This window comes from Xenopus laevis, chromosome 5L (assembly GCF_017654675.1).
Source record: "Xenopus laevis strain J_2021 chromosome 5L, Xenopus_laevis_v10.1, whole genome shotgun sequence".
NCBI classification, from domain to species: Eukaryota; Metazoa; Chordata; class Amphibia; order Anura; family Pipidae; genus Xenopus; species Xenopus laevis.
This window is the reverse complement of record NC_054379.1, coordinates 94,031,132-94,039,499: the sequence shown is the minus strand read 5'-3', so window position 1 is coordinate 94,039,499 and position 8,368 is coordinate 94,031,132. Positions and strand designations below refer to the sequence as shown.

Below are 8,368 nucleotides of genomic sequence, written 5' to 3'. Positions count from 1 at the left end.
ACCCATATCTAGACTGTAATTGATGACTGTAACTGATCTTAACTGCTACGTGTGATACTAAGAACATGGTCCTTTGTGGCATTTCAAGACATCTAACAGCCAAAATCCTAACACATAGAAGCATTCCCCTTCAGTGAGTCTGTGACAATTGTAGATTGTACAGTTATGGGATCCAGAAACCTGTTATCCAAAAAGCTCCATGGAATGGATGTCTCCCATAGACTCCATTTTATCGACATTTTTAAATAATTATTTACCTTTTTCTCTGTAATAATAAAATAATGTCTTGTACTTGATCCAAACTAAGATATAAGTAATCCTTATTGGAAGCAAAACCAGCCTATTGGGTTTATTTAATGTTTACATGATTTTCTAGTAGACCTCAGGTATGAAGATCCAAATTACGGAAAGATAGGACAGGGGTTGCCCACTCACCTGTTTTGCTTCCCTCCTCTACACGAAAATTACCATTTTGGGCATTTACATAACAATTTAGCACAGTTACGCACTATTCTCAGTCACCTTGAACCCTTGATTAATAAAACATCAGCCCATTAAGTGTCCTTTGCTACACCTGTGCCAATGCATGGTTTGCTTGGCTCTAAGCTTCTTTAGCGACTGTGTGTGTTGAGAAATTTGTGCAAGTCAAACTCCCGCACTGCTTGGACCATCATTGACTATACAGAGATACTCGTTTAAAATTGTATAACAAGTAGGATCTAATTTTTTTCTTAATCTTGGATATATGGCCAAAAGGGCTTTAGTTTTGAGATAAAATATACCATGGGGTGGAAGAGCTGTCGGATTCTTATGAAACAGTCCCATAAGGACCATAATATATCAGTCATCAGTGTCTTATTGTCCAATTAAATCGTGTGTATTACCGGTTTTAATAAAGATGACTGTTCCTTTATTTTAAGATTACAGATATTTTGCAATACAATAAATGATTTTTAATATTGTGTGGTAATTTAGAGCAATTCTGGAATGCGTGTGCATATATTTACCAGCAACATATTTCACTGGGAGAACATAGTCAGCACTGAGTGGTGCCATGCTGAGACTGATGGTACCAACAAGGTTACAGTCCAGCCTGTGGACCTGCTTGGAATATATGTAATATCCTATGAAGTTTATCTGGTAACTTGCTACTGATCATAGCAGAGTCTTACATGGTGACTTTGTACCAAATGTGGAGGTGCCCAAAAGACTACAATTCTCTAATAGAATCCCAGTCCAATCAGTCAAATGTTTTCTGATCCAATTTCTCTGCCACAAAGACAAGACAGAATGAGACACAAATGTATGCATAGCATGGCCAAAATTACTTTAAAAAATGTGCAAATTACTGTTTAACTTTTCAGTTATTGCAGGTACAAATACAGAAGTTCAGTTTTGATAAATATCTCCATTTAATATTCTGAGACATTTATGAAAGATATATATCTAACATATTCCCCCCAAAAAAAGAGGAGCTTTATAACCGGGTTCTGATACATAACTTTTAATAGGCAACGTGCAAGAACAATTCTGACTCTTCCAGCTAAAATCACTGTGACATTTTACTCTACGCAGCAATTACAGAAAGTAACAATATTGCAAATTAAAGTTAACTGAGTGGTAACTCAAATAAAAGAACAAAGTCAATTTCACTTTAAAACTTTAACACAGTTATGTATAACTGTACTTTAATAGGATAAGGGGGGTATCAACTTTTATGTAAGACTTTATTAAGAAGAAATCTTTCTATAAGTGTTTTATACTACAATACAATGTAGTTGACATATTCAGAAATATTTTTGAATCACCTAAGCTGAGTGTAAGTTTATATTAGTATAACACTGAATTTATTCTTACAATAGATAGCGACAAGCAGAACACCACTACTATTCACATAAATAAGAACAGACGGTTTCCAAAATCTAGCAGCAGGTGCCAGTCTACCCCAAGTCAAATGGGAAATAGTCTGGAAAGGCTATTAGATATTTTATCACTGTCACAAGTAGCAGCAATCAAACAGTGGATATTCCACAGCACCAACGGGCATACCTACTCTGTTTACTTGGAATACCAGGGCCTATTTTGGCTCCCAGTCCAGACCTGTATACATTTGGGTCTGAGAGTTTGATGCAAACTGCATGCTTCTGTAGGAGAGAAGAAACTGCCAAAATGAGTCTTACACCCAAAAGGTCCACCACTCAGTTAAGCTAACATATCAGGACAAGCAGTCTATCTATATCTAAAAGAAAATGGAAATGCACATATTTTAGACTGAAGAGACATATGGTTTGAAAGTAAAGTGAAAGAGGCCATTTATGTCACAAACCGGGACAACCATTTCTTATCAGACCCTTGTTAGCAACATACAATGTTGCTTTAACACCCTTACCCCGGCTGTTTCACATTTCACACCTTCATTCAAATAATTTGAAAAACTCCTGATTCAATGAGATTCATTGCCCAATTGTGACTGGATCACACTTTCCCAACTCTCCGTTTTAGTTTACACCTTCCTGAATAATTTCACTGGAACCACTGAGATTGGATGGTGGTGACTCTTATTAACCATAAGGATTTAAAAAGCCACTCGGTTGAACAGAGGTGAAATGCTTTCAAGATTACTCAGAAAATCCAGTTGCTTTAGACTCATCACTCCCTCTACTAGATAATGTATCCAGTTACATCATTACAATGAAACAATAAGACAGGTATAATTGTTAACGTTACATGGAATAATGTGTGAATCAGTTGGGTAATCTTAGCATATAAAGTTGCAATGCAAACTTCTATTTAGAGCTTTTAAAGATATGGTCACCAATCGCCTGCATCCTACGGCTGGACACAGGAGCCATGTGCATTACTAGTGTTACCTAGCAAGCAAATACAATGGTGTCAGATTGGAGCTTCATTTGGGAATGAGGTCAATGTGAAATGAGAGGTACCTAAAGCTGCTGCAGCTGATTTGCATCTCAGGGACAAAAAGGATGACTGAAAGAAAATAGTTTGTGGATTTAGTATTTTCCCTGAATTTACCCGTTTTGATGTGGAACCCTGGGAAATGTAAAATCGAGGTTCAACTGTATTTGTAAATGGAATAGCTACTGAAAACAGCTTATATGACAGCTTAATTGTAGGAACATTTACAAATAATTCAAAACCATTCAAAATGTTTAATCAGTTGCTTAGAAAAACCTCTTCTTTAGTAAGAGTGATATTCATACTCTGAAATCAAAAGTTTTCTCGCCAGCATCCCTTGCTGGGTATTAGGTCTCTTTCGCTATCCTTCTTTATCTTTAATTGCCGGTATCTTTCAGCCATATCAAACAGCTCCCCTGGAACTTCCTATGATAAAAATGTAGAGACATTAGAGTGTGTGTTTGTATATATGTCTGTATATATATTTAAAATTCATTTTCTGTGAGTAAACTTAATGACATAATATGAAGCTTTAGAAGAGTAACTTAATTCTGTATATATACCATCCAACACAACAATCTTCCCATTATGTTGCAATATGCCTGCACTTAACTGGCAGTCATGTACTTAAGTATTTATGTTAATACTTCCGAATTAATCAGTGTCAGTAAACATAGGAAAAATATTCAAAAGTGGACAGGATAAGATAACGGAAATACAGACAAATGTAACTAATATCTGTAGTGAGAACAGTTTACCACATTGTACACAGGATTACAAACAATATATAGTACTCTGCTGATTTCATAGCATCAGAATAGATTAGATAGATTAGATGAGATAGAATAGATGATTGAATTACTGCTAATGCCAAGCTGGTCTGATCAGCCTCTATGAGGAGGCAAGTGTTAAGGGACATATTTAGATTTTGCTAAAACATTCAATACCTTTTTTTTTTAACATGTATGACTGGGGAAAAACATTAAGGCACTTGGGTAATGGGAAAAGGTACTTGGGCAGAAAACAAAAAAAGTCACAAATATTAGAGTTGTTTAAATAGGAGATATTAAATGGGGTCAAACAAGGACAGCAGCAGGGCATAGAGCTGGAAATAGTCCTTTTTTATCATGTATTAATACAGTGTTGATTGTTATGAAAGTAAGGTTTCTACATTTGTAAATGGCATGATAAGCTCTAAAGTTGAAAGCAACGTGATCTTGGTTATACTTTCACTCTAACATTGACAAAACTGCTAAGGTGTAACAGTAAATGAGCCCTGGAAGCTTTTTATTCATGTTGACCTCAATGTGCTCCATTCCTCTCAATAATCATAAACACATAGCTAGAAACAAAATTTTCAAAACAAATCTTTGCCAAACATATTTTACTGAAAATCTTACTTGATTAGCACGCTCCAAGATACCGATTAATTCACCTCCAACCTTCCAATCATTCCTGGTTACCAGAGTTATTGATTCCCCTGTGCAACTGAAATAGACATTGAAATAAATATTCATTTACAAGTGACAAGCATTGCTGATACTGAGCACAAGGAAAATAAACGCAAAAGGGGAAAAAAAGCCTTTATTTCTATCTTACCCTGCACTTCCTGTCCAACTCTGTGAACATGTTCCTCTATGTTTCGAGGGAAATTAAAACTTAAAACATGTGTAATGTCCTGAACATCAAGTCCTCATGAGGCCAGATCTGTAGCTATTAGTATGTGGACTTTCCCTTAAGAGAAGAAAACAAAATGATTTTATATTTGAAAGGGATGATATCATGAGAAAAGCAATTAATCTGCACTGAACAAGGTTTTCTACTCTGTACAGCATCGCAATATGTATATACAATACTGTACGGATATACTAGTATGGGCTGCATTCAAGTGCAGTGAATAAATGTTATCACCAAGCCTATTTATGATCTAAATACTAGTAGAATGGGAAACAGAATAGGCGGTGTATAAAACACATTTAATATTACACGATTACATTGTATACATTTAAGCTGGCCATAAACGCAAAGATTCAATCGTACGAATCCTCGTTTCGTACGATTTTGGGACCGTGTGTGGAGAGTCCCAACATTTTTCGTCCCACGGAGATCAGTTGTTTGGTCGATCGGACAGGTTAAAAGATTTCTGTCGGCTGCCGATAATTTCTCTGCATGTATTGCTGATTGGACGATTTTCAGTTGGAGACGGTCACCAACTTTGGTCAGACATAACTTTCGTACGATTGCTGTCAGGGGCAGAACATTGGCTGATCTGTTCTTTTACTGCTTTATGGGATCGGAATGGTTAGTGACAGGTCGGGAGATGGGGAAGTCGAATCCTCCAATGATCAGATCTTTGCATCTATGGCCAGCTTAAGGAAGGCAAGCGCCCCGGGACTAAAGTTGTAATCCACATGTTCAAGTTCCCAACTTCAGGAGTTTTCAAAGTATGGGGCCCATATTTTATCAGATTTGTCAACACAATTGTATACATTACTAGGACTTCATTAACCAGGGCCAATCAATCCAATCCTGTCAAATCCATTTCAAATACAAACAACTTTTTTGACATAGAACATAGGACATCTTGTATTGAAAAATTTACAATACTGTATTTCGTTGACCAACCCCAAGAAGCATACTTCAGAGAAGCAGGTAATAGGGAAGGTAAGATTCTCAGCCACATAATGAACTAGCCCAACCCAGTAATCTCATTTGTGGGCAGCTTCAGATCACATATAGAAAAGACGCTCCCTGGTCTACTCAGCACAGGCATACATCTTCAGGATTCCTGCTCATAAATTTATAAGAGGTAATTTTACGACCGCAATTTTATTAAAAGTCATCTTGATTAGAGCTGAGGATGGGTGCCCTAATGCCCCATATAACCTGAAAATAAATTTACCTTGTTGGGAATCCTGTAACATAACATCAAATAAAGGAGAGCAGCATAGTAGTTGTATATTTATATTTAGTAGAGATGTATATTTTGTGCTCCAAAGGTATTGAACTCCATACTTTTTGCAGGCAGCATACAGGCTGTTCATTTGCCATCCTTTCATTACACTACACTCAGATTCTGATGCTCCCATTTTTCTGCCTAGTGCACAGAAACAAGCAACAGGGGATATATATTCATATTCTTCCTTAACTATTAGGCCTCGCCTATAAAACCAAAACCAAATATTAACCAATTACCTAGTATAACAATTTGTGAAATTTATGCTGTTTTCTCTGTCCCTCATTGAAGTCTAGTTTGCATCTTATGCCTTCTTGGAGCCAATCTCCTGATATCTGACTGCAGATGGTTTCTCAACCAACCTTGGTCACTGCCTGCTTTTCACTTCTATTTTGTTTCCCAAGTCTTGCCCTCTTGTTCAGGTTTTTACCAGATCAATTTCATACAGTTAATGCCAAGCCTCTGCTAGTTCAGGCTTTTCTGTACCCCATCTATTTAAGCTCTGACTATATTAAGAGCTTGATTCCTGTCTATAATTCCCTCTAATGGAAGCTTGCAAAGTGTAATCATGTCCCCTTTTTTTTCCAGAGAAAACCACCCCAGCCTTGACAGTCTTATAATAATTTTTCCATCTCTCTAACCCAGTTTAGCCGCACGTCTCTGCACTCTCTGCACTCTCTCCAGCTCATTTATATCCCTGTTAAGGACTGGAGCCTAAAACTGCCTATAAAGAGGCAAAATTAGGTTTTCATCCCTTGAATTGATGCCCATTTCTATGCAAGTCAACTTCTTATTTACTAAAATTCCCAGATCCATCTCAATTAAGGATACTCCCAACACACCATCAATTATATTATTTCTACCAAAGTGTATAACCTTACATTTATCAACATTGGACCTCATTTCCAGTTTGTTGTAAAGTTTTAAATGTATTCAAATCACTTTGCAAAGTGGCAGCATCCTGCATAGAACTTATATAGTTCTGCACAATTTATGGCAGAGACACACGCGAAGATTCAGGGAGATTTAGTCGCCCAGTGTCAAAACGCCTCTTCTTTGGGTGACTAATCTCCCTGAAAAGTCTTCCGAGAAGTGCTCCGAGTGACATCCCGCCCATGATTTAGATTCTAGCCGACGGGATGGCACTTGTAGCACTTTGTTTTTGAAGTTGCCCGAAGTTTCCTCGTGAGGCAATTTCCAAAAAAATAGAGTACAGACCCCTGTGGTACTCCACTAACAATACTGGTCCAACTAGTAAATGTTCCATTTACCACCACTTTGTAATCTATCCTTCAGCCAGTTCTCTATCCAAGTACAAATACTATGTTCTAAGCCACCATTCCTTAATTAATCAGTAACCTTCTGTGTGGTGCTTTATCAAATGCTGTAGCAAAGTCCAAGTAGATCACATCCATTGCCATCCCAGAGTTGAGGTTCCTGCTTGCCTCCTCATACAAGGTAATTAAATTAGTCTGGCAAGATCTATCGCACAAAAAACCCTGCTGGAATATTATTGTGATTTGCAATGAAGCCAAGTATCTTATTCCTTAATACCACTTTGAAAAGCTTTCATATCACTGACATCAGACAAACTGGCCTATGGTTTTGAGGCTGAGAACGGAATTCCTTTTTGAATAGAAGCACCACATTTGCAATTCGCAAATCGTTTATGCCAGACCTCAATGAATACTGAAAAATTAAGTAAAGAGGTTTGGCAATCACAGACAGGCCCGGAATTGTGGTAAGACCACCAAGGCCCAGGGCGCATGCTGCCCAACCACACCCACATTGGTTTAGAAACACTGGGGATGCACATGTGATACAATAGTTTTTTAAAACTTCCTGTGCGCTCGTTGCTCTGAAAATTTGCACAAATAAAGGGGGGGGAATGGGGGGCGATGAACGACAGCAGGTCTTGGGGTGCCCGCTTTGTAAATCTGGCCCTGATCACTGAGCTAAGCTCGATAAGTACTCTGGAATGAATACCATCCAGTCCCGGACCTTTGTTTATATTTACATGTTCTAGCCTCTTTTGAATTTCCTCTTGCATGAACCATGCATCAGTAGTTGTATTGCTAGAACTGGGACCATTAAGAAGGAAACCTTCATTAATTCTTCATTTGTGTAGACAGCCAAAACTCTGCTTTTTCTCTGTTCTCATCAACCAACTGACCCCCCTCTGATATTAAGGGTCCCATCCCTTCCTACTTTTTTCTACTATTTAAATAGGTAAAAAAAATGTTGAATTATTTTACTCCTCGCTGCAATACCCTTTTTTCCAATTTTGGCTTGTCCAATAGCTTTCTATGCATGATTTTTTGGCTTCCTTTTACCTGATAAATATTTCAGCTAACTTGAATGCCTTAAAAGTATGTCTTTTCTTACCCAACACCAACACTTGTCGAACCACAAAGATTTTGTGTTGCGACTACATTCCTTGCTTACAAGGGGAATACAAGAAACATTTTAAAGATGTCCCATTTTTCTCCTGTGTTA

General features: G+C 37.5%; 1 long non-coding RNA gene across 1 annotated transcript; it reads right to left on the bottom strand.

The window, feature by feature from the left end:
- Nucleotides 1-3,156: 3,156 nt before the first annotated feature.
- LOC121393544 lies at nt 3,157-4,402 on the bottom strand. Its single transcript, XR_005961147.1, has 2 exons — nt 4,317-4,402; nt 3,157-3,342 (listed from the first exon to the last, which is right to left on the bottom strand). It is a non-coding gene; the product is annotated as an uncharacterized LOC121393544 (long non-coding RNA).
- Between the last annotated feature and the right edge of the window lie 3,966 nt (nt 4,403-8,368).